This window comes from Salvelinus sp. IW2-2015, linkage group LG19 (genome assembly GCF_002910315.2).
Source record: "Salvelinus sp. IW2-2015 linkage group LG19, ASM291031v2, whole genome shotgun sequence".
Taxonomy (NCBI): Eukaryota; Metazoa; Chordata; class Actinopteri; order Salmoniformes; family Salmonidae; genus Salvelinus; species Salvelinus sp. IW2-2015.
The window spans coordinates 37,730,904-37,744,690 of record NC_036859.1 but is presented as its reverse complement, the minus strand read 5'-3'; the positions used below and the strand labels follow the sequence as shown (position 1 = coordinate 37,744,690).

The 13,787-nt window shown below is 44.9% G+C and overlaps 1 pseudogene; it reads right to left on the bottom strand.

The window, feature by feature from the left end:
* Nucleotides 1–901: 901 nt before the first annotated feature.
* Nucleotides 902–13,787, bottom strand: part of LOC111979513 (nucleolar transcription factor 1-A-like) — a 31,544-nt pseudogene continuing 18,658 nt past the window's right edge.

Here is a 13,787-nt window from a genome sequence, read left to right as displayed (position 1 = left end):
TGACCTAATTTCCRTTTGAATGAGGTGATTGTGTCATACGGTGAAACATTTCATTTCTAAGCGATACAAATATGAGTCCATTMGCTTTGTACATGACCCCCAAACACTTGGAACTGTGTAAGGTAAAGCAGAAATGGCTTATGGGATGTAAATCCACCCCAGTATTACTGGGTGCGCTGTCTTTGCTCGGTTTATGGARCCTTTCAGATATAGACACGGGTAACTGAGTCACCTGTGTGTAATATATTAGCCTATGGATCCTTACAAATGATGTGATAGGTTGTATAAATGTATTATGCGCAGGTGGTTGAGTTAGTATTTATTTATTGGTATAATGCCGCTGGTACAGAGGATGTGAGTGTGTTTGGGGAAAGAAGGATGGAAAAATATTAAAAGAATGAAAAAAAAAAAAGCAATGTCTGTCGAAATATTTATGAAAATATCCATTTTGGTAGATTTGAAGTATAATTCACAAAGACAACAAAATTATCATTTAAATTTGATTTGTATAAAGTCTTAAATGGAAAGCTGTTGAGTGAAATCACTGACAGAATTCAGAAGTGGCCTTACCTGCAATAGAGACCTCAAATCTTATGCAGACACATTCTTCAGAAAGGAATACGTTGCTAAACTTTAAGCAAAATACATACAGGTATTGGGGAATTGATTACAGCCAAGGTCATTGAGAAAAAAATGGCTGTATTCTGAGTGGATCATCCCTTCATAAAAATATGAAATAGACCGCCAAAATGGCAGTAAGTGACAGAGCTGAGCATACCTCTCTCTTACATTTAAATGATATCCAGTACAAAATGATTGAAATCACACAGAATACAAGAGAAAAAAGTGCATTTTATTGGAGGGTTTGACCAGATGTTTCAATGGAGGGAAAGCAGCAACGGTCCTCCCCTCTGCACGGACTGTCAGAGACCCATGGACAAAAAAACGGCAAACTCCTCAATATGCCCCTCCAAGTCAGACTTGTTCCAAAAAAAAAAACTCATCGGCTTAAGTTTAAAATGTCTCAAAGTTTAAAAAAGAATGAAAATGTTGCAACAAGTTCATAATAACACCTATATAAAGGCAAAAAAAAAAAATATTGAACACGTAACAAAGCCCTGTAAAAGAGAACTCGTCCCGTTTGAATAAAAGTCCTCCGGGTCAACAACTGGAGGTGGAGCAAGACTCCTCTGTTTATTTATTCTCTGTCTCTCATTTCTCCTTGTGAGAAAGAGGTGGGAGGAGCCAATCGTGGCAAGCGTTTTGATACACCCACCATGACATGCCTCCTGACTCACCGAGGAAGCGTGTCCGCAACAGACCCCCTCTTTTGGGGGGGGGGGGCTAGTCTGTGTCTGAGTCACTGCTGTCCTCTGAGGAAGAGCTGCTGGAGCCCTCCGATTGGTCGTCGTCATCATGTCATCGTCATTCTAGAGGACAGAGAGAACAGCTGGGTCATTCTAAGGACAGAGAGAACAGCTGGGTCATTCTGAGAGGGACAGAGAGAACAGCTGGGTCATTCTAGAGGACAGAGAGAACAGCTGGGTCATTCTAGAGGACAGGAAGAGGACAGCTGGGTCATTCTAGAGGACAGAGAGAACAGCTGGGTCATTCTAAGGACAGAGAGAACAGCTGGTCATCTAGAGGGACAGAGAGAACAGCTGGGTCATTCTAGAGGACAGAGAGAACAGCTGGGTCATTCTAGACAGGAGAGAGAAACAGCTGGTCATTCTAGAGGACAGGGACAGTAGAACAGCTGGGTCATTCTAGAGGACAGGGACAGTAGAACAGCTGGGTATTCTAGAGGACAGAGGAGAACAGCTGGGTCATTCTAGAGGACAGGGACAGTAGAACAGCTGGGGTCAATTCTAGAGGACAGGGACAGTAGAACAGCTGGGTCATTCTAGAGGAACCAGGGACAGTAGAACAGCTAGGGGTCATTCTAAGACAGGACAGAGACAGTCGGTCATTCTAGAGGACAGGGACAGTAGAACAGCTGTCATTCTAGAGGACAGAGAGAACAGCTGGGGTCATTCCTAGAGGACAGGGGACAGTAGAACAGCTGGGTCATTCTAGAGGACAGGACAGTAGAACAAGCTGGGTCATTCTAGAGGACAGGGACAGTAGAACAGCTGGGTCATTCTAGAGGACAGGGACGGGACAACAGCTGGGTCATTCTACAGGACAGGGACAGTAGAACAGCTGGGTCATTCTAGAGGACAGGGACAGCTGGGTCATTCTAGAGGACAGGGACGGGACAACAGCTGGGTCATGCTACAGGACAACAGCTGGGTCATTCTAGAGAACAGGGACAGGACCAACTGGGTCATTCTAGAGGACAGGGACAGGACAACAGCTGGGTCAAATACTTGTGCAGCTTTTGATGTGGTTTGCCCAGTACAATGGAACTGATCAGATGTACACTGGAAGTAAATTAAGCTTAATGTATTTGACCCAAGTCTACACTAAAGCATAGTGCGGATGACCCCTGGCTTGGAAAACTCACATCATCTTCGCTGTCGGAGCTGCCGGATGATTCTTCGTCGTCGTCGGAGTCTGACGAGTCCGTCTTGTCATCGTCGTCTGAGTCGGACGTATCCTGCTGTAGAGCACAGGGTCACGCCTCTACTGCAGACTCACCCGTTTACAGAACGTTGKGCATTCGGAAAGTGTTCAGACCCCTTCCCTACATTGTTACGTTACAGCCTTATTCTAAAATATATATTTTTTTTTTATCCCCTCAATCTACACACAATACCCAATAATGACAAAGCGAAAACAGGTTTAGAAATGTTTCAGCCCACATTTTTATGTAGAAGATGAGAGCAAACGTTCGCAAATGTATTAAATAAAAAAAAACATACCTTATTTACATAAGTATACAGTCCCTTTACTATGAGACTCGAAATTGAGCTCAGGTGCATCCCGTTTCCATTCATTCCATTTCTACAACTYGATTGGAGTCCACCTGTGGTCAATTCAATTGATTAAACATGATTTGGAAAGGCACACCTGTCTGCAGTTGACAGTGCATCTCAGAGCAAAAACCAAGCCATGAGGTCGAAGGAATTGTCCGTAGAGCTCCGAGACAGGATTGTGTCGAGGCACAGATGTAGTGAAGGGTACCGTAATTGTTTTGCAGCATTGAAGGTCCCTAAGAATAGAACGACCATCATTATTAAAAGGAATAAGTCAGGAACCACCAAGACTCTTCCTAGAGCTGGCCGCCTGGCCAAACTGAGCAATCGAGGGAGAAGGGCCTTGGTCCGGGAGGTGAACCTGCTCTAGAGTTCCTCTGTGGAGATGGGATAACCTTTCAGAAGGACAACCATCTCTGCAGCACTCCGCCAATCAGGCCTCCTCAGCGGTAGGGACTGGGAGACAGGATCAAGGGAAAGATGGGATACAGAGGATTCCTTGCTGAAAACCTGCTCCCGAGCACTCAGGACTTCTGGGGTGAAGATTCACCTTCCAACAGGACAACCCTAAGCACACAGTCAAGACAACGCAGGAGTGGCTGAAAGTMCTTGATTGGCCCAGCCAGAGCCTGGACTTGAACCCGATCAAACATCTCTGGAGAGACCTGAAAATAGCTGAGCAACGACGCTTTACATTCAACCTGACAGAGCTTCAGAGGATCTGCAGAGAAGAAATGGGAGAAACTCTCCAAATACAGGTGTGCCAAGCTTGTAGCATAATACCCAAGAAGACTCGAGGCTGKAATCRCTGCGTCAACAAAGTACTGACTAAAGGGTCTGAATACTTTAGTAAATGTCATATTTCCAGGGTGGTTAATAAATTAGCAAAAATAACTTGCTTTGTCATTATTGTGTGTAGACTGAGGGAGGGGTAGGGGGGGAAACTATTCAATCCATTTTAGAATAAGGCTGTAAAGTAACAAAATGTGGATAAAGTCAAGGGGTCTGAATATTTTCTGAATGCGCTACATAACCAGAGGTTGGAACCTTCATTCTCCAATCGTTCTGAACGAGAACCATTATTTTTCTCATTCCGTTCCAACCAGCAAAATAAAGTTCTGAACGAGAACCATTATTCCGTTCCACTCTTCCAACCAGCAAAATAAAGTTCTGAACCCGTTCGAAATCGGAAAAATCGGAATATACATTCAGTACCAGTCACACCTACTCATGCAAAGGTTTTTATTTTTATTTTTTTTACTATTTTCTACATTGTAGAATAATAGTGAAGACATCAAAACTATGAAATAACACATATGGAATCATGTAGTAACCAAAAAAGTGTTCAACAAATCAAAATATATTTGAGATTCTTCAAAGCAGCCACCCTTTGCCAACTTTGCATTCTCTCAACCAGCTTCATGAGGTAGTCACCAGGAAAGCATTTCAATTAACAGGTGTGCCTTAATTTGTGGAATTTATTTTCTTCTTAATGCGTTTGAGCCAATCAGTTGTGTTGTGACAAGGTAGGGGTGGTATACAGACGATTGCTCTATCTGGTAAAAGACCAAGTCCATATTACGACAAGAACAGTCCATATTATGGCAAATTTGCTGCAAATAAACCACTACTAAAAGGACACTAATAGATGAAGAGACTTGCTTGGGGCATTTGACTGGAAGGACAGTGATGGAGTGCTGCATCAGATGACGCTGCCTCCATAATCACCCAACCTCAACCCAATAAACAGTGGTTTGGACCGGCAGAGTGGAGGAAAAGCAGCCAACAAGTGCTCAGCACATATGTGGGAATTCCTTCAAGACTGTTGAAAAAGCATTCAGGTGAAGGTGGTTGAAAGATGCCAAGAATGTGCAAAGCTGTCATCAAGGCAAAGGGTGGCTACTTTGAAGAATCTCAAGTAATATTAGATTGTTTAACACTTTTGGTTACTACATGATCCATATGTGTTATTTCATAGTTGATGTCTCACTATTATTCTCAATCGTAGAAAATAGTAAAGAAAAACCCTTGAATGAGTAGGTGCTCCAAACTTTTGACTGGTACTGTAAGATAGATTGATATGTACATTTCAACTGACATTAAATTACTTCACCAATCAGTGAGGAACAGAGCTGTTCTTGCTGTGGAGCGGGTATGCGATTAAATCGGTATAGGAAGTCGGGAAATAGCATTTTGCCGTAACAGATGTTTTAATCACAATGAAAAGACAAACACATTGTGCTGCTTGAAGCGCTAGGTTCTTGGTTAATATAATACTAGGAGGAGCGGCTTCTATGGGGAACTTTGAAATGTCTTTTAACTTCAGAGAGTTGGCTTGTGTAGGGAGAGCGCTGGGCATGAAGCGGCTAGCTCTTGTTATATTAATACCTACGGAGAGCGGCCTTTATGGAGGAACTTTGAATGTCTGTTTAACTTCAGAGAGTGGCTTTTGTAGGAGAGCGCTGGCATGAAGCGCTAGCATCTGTTGTTATGACGTGCATTATCTGAATTAGGCCCACAGAATTATACCTACGGAGGAGTGGCTTCTATGGAGGAACTTGGAAGTTCAAAGACATTCAAAGTTGGTTTAACGTTGGACCAGAGCCAACGTTCTCTAACTAACAAGCTTGTGTGTGTGTGCAGAGCAGCACTAGAATTAAAAGCATCTTACTTTTTTGTAGTTAATAAATCCAATGTGAAACGTGATAACTATAGTATCCTTAACTAGCATTGATAAAGTGAATCCATTCTTCTCCCGGAGCGTAAACTAATGTTATTAACTGGTTCCCATGCTTTTAAAATAACAGTTTTGTTCCAGAACAGGATAGATTACTTTCGGTTCTGTTCCTCAAATTATTTCATTATTTTCCATGAACCGGTTCCAACCCTTGCTTACAACAGCACATGGAATACACAATTATAGGACACACACATAAGACAACCACCCGGACATAACAGGTTAAAACGAACATAAGCACGTTAAGACGTAAAATCACCGTATAAATGTCAGGACCACACACACAGCGCCCACATCCATGCCACCACTTCAAAATCAGAGTGCATTAGTGTGTGTGTCTGGATTGAGTGCATGCCTGTGTGTCTCCGTCTGTGTGTGAGAGAGGGAAGCAGTCCGGCGAGAACGGCACGGTTACCTTGGCCCGGTACGCCATGGCCCGCTTGCCCCCCCCGACCCCTGCTGCTGCGGCTCTGGCACCTACCGCCTTCCCCTTCACTGCAGTCACGCGAACCTTAGCCCCCGGGCCCCCCCGCGCCTTGGTGGTGCTCCGCCGTTTCTGCATGAAGGGGGGGGTGAGGTGGAGAGGGAATGAAAGAGGGATAATGGGCAGGGGGATGGAAAGATGGAGGGGTATAAGACAAGCACACAATCAAGTTTCAAGCTCAAAGCATTGATGATTAGTAGCTAGATGTTAATAGGATGATGTTCTGTTTCCATATAAACGCAGCAAAAAAATAAACATCCCTTTTTCAGGACCCTGTCTTTCAAAGATAATTTGTAAAAATCCACATATCTTCATTGTAAAGGGTTTAAACACCGTTTCCCATGCTTGTTCAATGAACCATAAACAATTAATGAACATGCACCTGTGGAACGGTTGTTAAGACACTAACAGCTTACTGACGGTAGGCAATTAAGGTCACAGTTATAAAAACTTAGGACACTAAAGAGGCCTTTCTACTGACTCAGAAAAACACCGAAAGAAAGCTGCCCAGGGTCCCTGCTCATCTGCGTGAACGTGCCTTAGGCATGCTGCAAGGAGGCATGAGGACTGCAGATGTGGCCAGGGCAATAAATTGCAATGTCTGTACTGTGAGACGCCTAAGACCGTGCTACAGGACGGACTGCTGATCGTCCTCGCAGTGGCAGACCACGTGTAACAACAGCTGTACAGGATCGGTACATCAGAGCAGGACAGGTACAGGATGGCAACAACAACTGCCCGAGTTACACCAGGAACGCACAATCCCTCCCTCAGTGCTCAGACTGTCCGCAATAGGTTTAGAGGCTGGACTGAGGGCTTGTAGGTCTGTTGTAAGGCCGGTCCTCACCAGACATCACCGGCAACAACGTCACCTATGGGCACAAACCCACCTTCGCTGGACCAGACAGGACTGGAAAAAAGTGCTCTTCACTGACGAGTCGCGGTTGTGTCTCACCAGGGGTGATGGTCAGATTTGCGTTTATCGTCGAAGGAATGAGCGTTACACTGAGGCCTGTACTCTGGAGCGGGATCGATTTGGAGGTGGAGGGTCCATCATGGTCTGGGGCGGTGTGTCACAGCATCATCGGACTGAGCTTGTTGTCATTGCAGACAATCTCAACGCTGTGCGTTACAGGGAAGACATCCTCCTCCCTCATGTGGTACCGAAAGACCCTCAATTCCTAAGACGCTGGTCTCATCGCCGCCTGGGCCAAACTGCTAGCCAAAGTATCGAGTAGTGAAGCGGCACTTGGTCAACGGAGAAGTGAACCCGTCTGTCTAGAGTTCCTCTAGTCGAGAGCTTGGGATAACCTTAGAGGACAACCATCATCGTGCAGCACTCCGCTCACACTCAGGAGCCTCTAGCAGGGTGAGAGGAGACTGGGAGAACAGGAATGACAACGGGAAAGATGGAACACAGAGGAATATATCCATTACGCTCGAAATGGACCTAGCATCACCAAGAGAACACATCAAAGACTAGGTCTCGGAAGCTGACCGTAAGATTCACCTTCCTAATGTAAACAGTGACAACCCCTAAGCACACAGCTCAAACGAAACAACGCAGGCTGGCTGGAAAGGTAGACTAATAGATAATGGACCCAGTGGCCAGTGTAGCAACGCTGACGTTTAACCGCCTGCGTCAAAAGCATTTCTGCTGGAACGCAGACCTGAAGATAAGCACAAACCACTGCAAACGCAGCTTTCACATTACAACCTGACAAGAAGCCAGCAACTTCTATGAGGAATCTGACAGAGACAGAAATGGAGAACTCTCCAGAACTACAGAGGGTGCTGCCAAGCTTGCTAGGCATCAATACCCCAAGGAAGACACTCCGCCACGAGAGGCATGCATCAACTGTAATCGCTGCCAGTCACACAGAAAGTACTTAACCATAACCAGAAGAGGGAGCAATGGAAATACTTTAGTAAATGTCATATTTCCAAACTGGTGGTTTAATAAGATTAGGCAAAAATTAACTTGCTTTCAATAATCTGAGATGTTGTAAACCTGAGGAGGAGAATGGTAGCGGGGGAAACTACCTTCAATCCATATTTAGCAACTAAGGCGGAAAAGCATGGCTGGTGTAACGTAACAAAATGTGATAAAGTCAAGGAGGTTACTGAATATTTTAGCTTGAATGCCGCGATACAGAACCCAGAGGTTGGAACCCTTCAATTCTTCCCAAATCGTTCTGAACAGAGAACCATCTAATGTTCTCATTAAGCAAAACATTCCAACTAGGCGAACAACAATAACAAGAGTTAAGCGCGGAACAGAAGAACCATTAATTCCGTCCACACTTCCCAACCAGCAAAAGATAGAAGCTCTGAACCCGGCTTCGAAATCACAGGCAAAATCGGAATAGATACATTAACACAAGTACCAGTCCACACCTACCATGCAAACGAAAAAGCGGTGAAGCGACCAGGACGTTCGAGACAGAAAAACCAAAAAACGTGAGACTCAGGTGAACCAACCCAACGACACTAACGGCTACGAGTTTTTCATTTTTTTTACTATTTTCTACATTGCAGTAGAATAGATAGATCAAAGACATCAAAACTATGAATAACACAATATGCGAATCATGTAATAACCGAAAAAAGAGTGGAACTCAACAAAATTAAAAATAACATTAGCAAGACAGATTCTACATAAAGCAGCACGACCCTAATCATATGATTGCATATCTTATCAACCCAGCTTCATGAGGTGGTCACCAGAATACGCATATTCAATAGTAACAGGTTGTGCCTTAATTTGATGGAATTTATTTTCCTTCTTAAATGCGGTTGAGCTCCAATCAGTTGTAGATTGTGACAACAGGATAGGGGTGGATAATACAGACGATTGCTCTAATCTGTAAAAGACCAAGATACCTAACCTATTACAGACAAATTTGCATGCAAATAAGACCACTACAATAAAAGAGAACACTCAATTAAAGATGAATGAGGACAATTGCCATGGGGCATCGATAACTCGGAAGACAAGTGATGGATGCTGCATCAGATGACCATGGCTCCATAATCACCCAACCTCAACCCACCATCTACAACGACAATGGCTTTGGAACCGCCAGAGTGGAGGAAGCAAGCACAGTCTCCAGGACAAGTGAAGGCACTGCAGGCACTATTGTAGGTGAACGCACTTCAAGACTGTTGGAAAAGCATATTCCAAAGCGTGACAGACAGTGCGTTGAGAAGAACATGGGACCACAGAAATGCGCACAGCTTCACTCAAGGCCACAAGTGGTGGCATTACCAATTCAAGAATCTCACTAATCATATTCTAGATTTGCAATTACACAGTCTTTTGAGAATCACTACCAATCTGACTCTAACCATAATGTTACTAATTACGTCAGTCAAAGCGTCGGATAGTTCCCGTCACTACTTATTGTACAGACACATGGGTAGAAAAATAAGTCAACAGAAAAGCACCTAGCCCTGAGCCCAGTGAGATGAGTACAGTGATAAACTTTGCACTCAAGATATCACCCTGTAAGTATAAATTGATACAATGTACAAGTTTCAAACCATAGACAAATACTAAATTAACTCAGACCAATCAAGTGGAGAGCACGAGTCTGCTTGACCTGTGTGAGCGGGTATTGGCGATTTTAAAAATCGGGTAACTCAAAGGGAAAGTCGGGAAATAGCATTTTGCAGGACAAAACGACGATATAACAGACATGGTTTAATCACCAATGAGCAAGACAAACACATTTGTGCTGCCTTGAAGCCGCCTAAGGGTCCACTCTTGTCTAATTATAAGCAACTACGGCAGGAGGGACGGCTGAGCTTACTACTGGGCCAGGAAAGCTTTGAATGTTCTTTTACTTCAGAAGAGTTGGCTTGACTTCAAGGGAGAGCGACACTGGAACACATGAAGCGCATACATCCGGTCATCCTGTGTACATAATGACGTGACCCAGATCGTATCTGAATAGGACCCACAGAATCTCTCCGCCGACTCCACACCATATAGCCTACGAGAGTCGAGCTATCTATATGGCAGGAACATTGGAAGTTCAAACATTACAAAGTTCAGGATTTAACGTTGGCTGACCAAGAGCTCAACGTTCATAAAACTAACTCACGCTTAGCAGTGTGTGTGTACGCATACAGCAGCACATAGAATAAAAAAGACTTGGCCTTACTATTTGTGCTAGAAAATAGATCCAATGCTGAAAACGTAGACAAACCGTATAATATCCAATTAACATAGCATTGATATAGTGAATTCCAATTCTTTCAAACGACTCCACGGAACGAAACGTTTAAACCTAAGGGCAAATTTATAATAACTAGGCGGTCTCCCATGAACTGTTTCCTATTAAATATAACATGTTTGCTCCCAGAAACTATTGGGGTATGAGCACTAACTACATTTCGGTTACATGTTCCTCAAATGACTGTTCGATTTTAAATATTCTCCTAAGAAGGGTTCCAATGCCTGTAAGAACCAGTCAGCGAATGGAATACACAAACCTTAATATGTAGGGACCACCCCACATTCAACTTATGCACACCACACCGGATCATTAACGTGCTTCAAAGAGCGTAACGGAAATATGCACTCGGTGTTAGTGACTGCCAATAACACAGTGCCCGTATAAAAATGTCAGGATCCTACTCACACACGGCACCCACAATACTATGCAACGACCACATTTCGGAATGTATTCAGAGTGCATTAGGTAGCGCCGTGTGTGTCTGTGTTTGTAGAGAGGGAGACGTAGTGTCCGCGAGAAACGCGCAGAGCGATATACCTGATCTGTAGCTCCCGCGTACGCCATGGACACCTGACCTTCACCCCCACACACCGCATCCCTGCCCTGCTAGGCCAGCCGCTCTGAGACACGCCGAGCACGCAAACTCAATGACGATACACGCCCTTCAACCAATAATAATCCGTATGCACGGCGAAAGCCTATAACCCCCCGTGCCCAACCGCCGCGCCTAATTGAATGGGAATGCTCGACCGTATCACTGCGGAGAAAAGGGGGAAGTGGCAGAGGTGGAGAGAATGAAAGAGAAGATAAATATGAGGCAGTCACAGGAGGTATGGGAGGAAGAATGTGGAAGGAAGGAGTGGTTATAAAGAGCAAATGCACACAGATCAAGTTTCAAGCTACAGAAGCACCTTGAACTGCATATAGTTGCATAGATGTTGGAACAAGATGATGATGTTTCTGTTTTCCATACTAACGCAGATCTACAGTAAAAAGAAGTTAAACATCCTCGTCTTCTCAACGAGCACGCCTTTGTCTGTGCTTACACTCAGATAAATTTGACTACAAAAACTCCCACAGCTATACTTCATTGCATGATACTCAAGAGGGTTTAAACACCGTTTTCCCATGCTTGTTCAATGAACCATGAAGACTCATAAAACAATTACATCAACATGCATCGCTGTGGAGAACGAGATTAGTATCAAAGAACCAACATACATCAGCCTACTGACAGATAGCGCAATGTCAGATCACAGTTATATAACTTAGCGACATACAAGAGGCCCTTTCTACTGACTAACAGAAACGAACACTAAAGAAAGCTGACTTAAACCGTGGGTCACCTAACAGAACTTTCACTTCTCTTTAAGCACCAATACAATACAATTACACGCGCCTTGACACGTTCATACTCCGTGCTTCTTCAGGAGCGCATGCTGCGTTTCAAGAGATAGGTTTTTCAAAATTTCTTATCGTCTAATTTGTGCAAATCTGCATAATAAAACCATGTACCATCAAGAATCCTAACTATGCACCCATTGAACACTCTTATTCTGCATAGCCTGCTTGGCCAGACACCCGGAATTAACAATCCTTCAATAACTGTGGCTCGTCAGTTACTGTGAGACCGACCTAAAGACCGCTGACTACAGCATCGCGACTGAGCACCTTGTCGTCGCTCCGTGAGCTGAACAGGGCCAGAACCACGCTGTAACAAACAGGCGTTAATACCTGCGGGGATCCACAACATCAGGTTGATCGACTCACGCTGAGACAGGAGCAGGCCTACAAGGATGCCAACAGGACAACTGCCCGTAGGTGTACCACAGGAACGCACAGCAAATCCCTCTCCCTCAGTGACTACAAAGGACGAAAGTTCGCCAGACCAATAGGTATCCGAGACCGTGACAATAGCACAAGGCTGTGTTTAGAACGTGTCTGTAGATGTAACAGGCCCGCACGTCCAAGCAACCAGACCCAAAGGAATAACATCCGAGGCAAACCACAATCACCTATATGGGGCCAGAAACACCTCACGCCAAGCGTCGCAAATTGCTAACAACAATCCGGTAGCAATAGCTGCGAATATAAACAACCATGATAGAGCTCTCCACTGACGAAGGTACACGACGGTTTTGTGCTCACCAGAGGACGAGGAATGTGCTGGACGGGGACACCTGCGGCATTCTGGACTGGTATTATCGTCTCGCGAAGGACAATGCACGCCTTTACCACCACAGGTCCTGTACCTCTAGCCGAGCCGGTGGGAACCTACAGAACCAATTGTGAAAGGTTACTAATAAGTGCGCATCCAAGAGTAAACAAATAGAGCGTCCTGGCGGAGCAGTGTGTGAGTGAAAGGCGGAGAGGACATTAGCGGCCGATCGTAAGCCCAGAACCACTTAGCCAGTGTAAAGCCAGAGGACATTCTTGAGTGTCACGCCGGCCCATCAGTTTCGGGACTGTTAAGACTAGCAGTAAGTTACGTCTATTTTAGCAGACAAGTCTCAAGCTGTGCGGAGGGTAGCAGAAAGACATCACCTGTCCTTCACGCTCATGTTGGCTAGTGACCAACAATCCACTGAGCGACAAGTTAGCTCATCCTGACGCGCCAAGATACGCTCAATCGTCAAGGCAATAGAGAGACCAATGCCACCTTGAGAGCCATGTACCCCAGGTGCTGACTAAGCAGGATTCTGGACCTTTTATTCAGCTTCCATGCAAGACTTAAGGAGTAAAAAGTGCCAATAGTGTGACCTACTGCCGAGTTGGACAGTCACCGGCCGCGCCGGATTCTCAATTGCCTATATATGCCAGATGCCACATCTGGGAGGGACATCCTTGTATGGATCAGAGGGTGGAGGGGCTGCGGGCCATTCACCCACCAAAACCAAGTAGTCACATTCAGACTAGCAGTATGACGGCGTTCTTGTGGAGTGAGGTGGGTTTAGCAAAAACTTGTAGGGCGGGATGTGAAGCCAGAGGTAACTTTGTAGGACTGCTAACCAGTAGACCACTTAGCTGTTGAAAGCAAGAGACAATGGTAAGGCCCGGGGTTTGTAAAACATCCATGCACCAGGGACATAGAGCGAACCCCTGGCAAAATGCTGGTAAGAATGACAAGTCCAAACTGAGGAGAATGCACGTGCGAGGTAACTTCAAATGCAGTTCTTAGGGTGGCCACACCAGCCAGTATACTTGACTGTTACTTTTAAGAAGCCCCCCGCACCCCTAATTGTTCAGGGACTGGATGGTTGAGTCAAGCGGATGGATCCGAAATGAGAACTGAGTGTTCAGACAGTGGGGAGGTATGTCTTCAGTTGTTGAATCTTGTTATGTTCATACACGTGTTAATGTTTCTGAAAATAAAGCGCAGTTGAACAGTGATGAGGACGTTTCGTTTG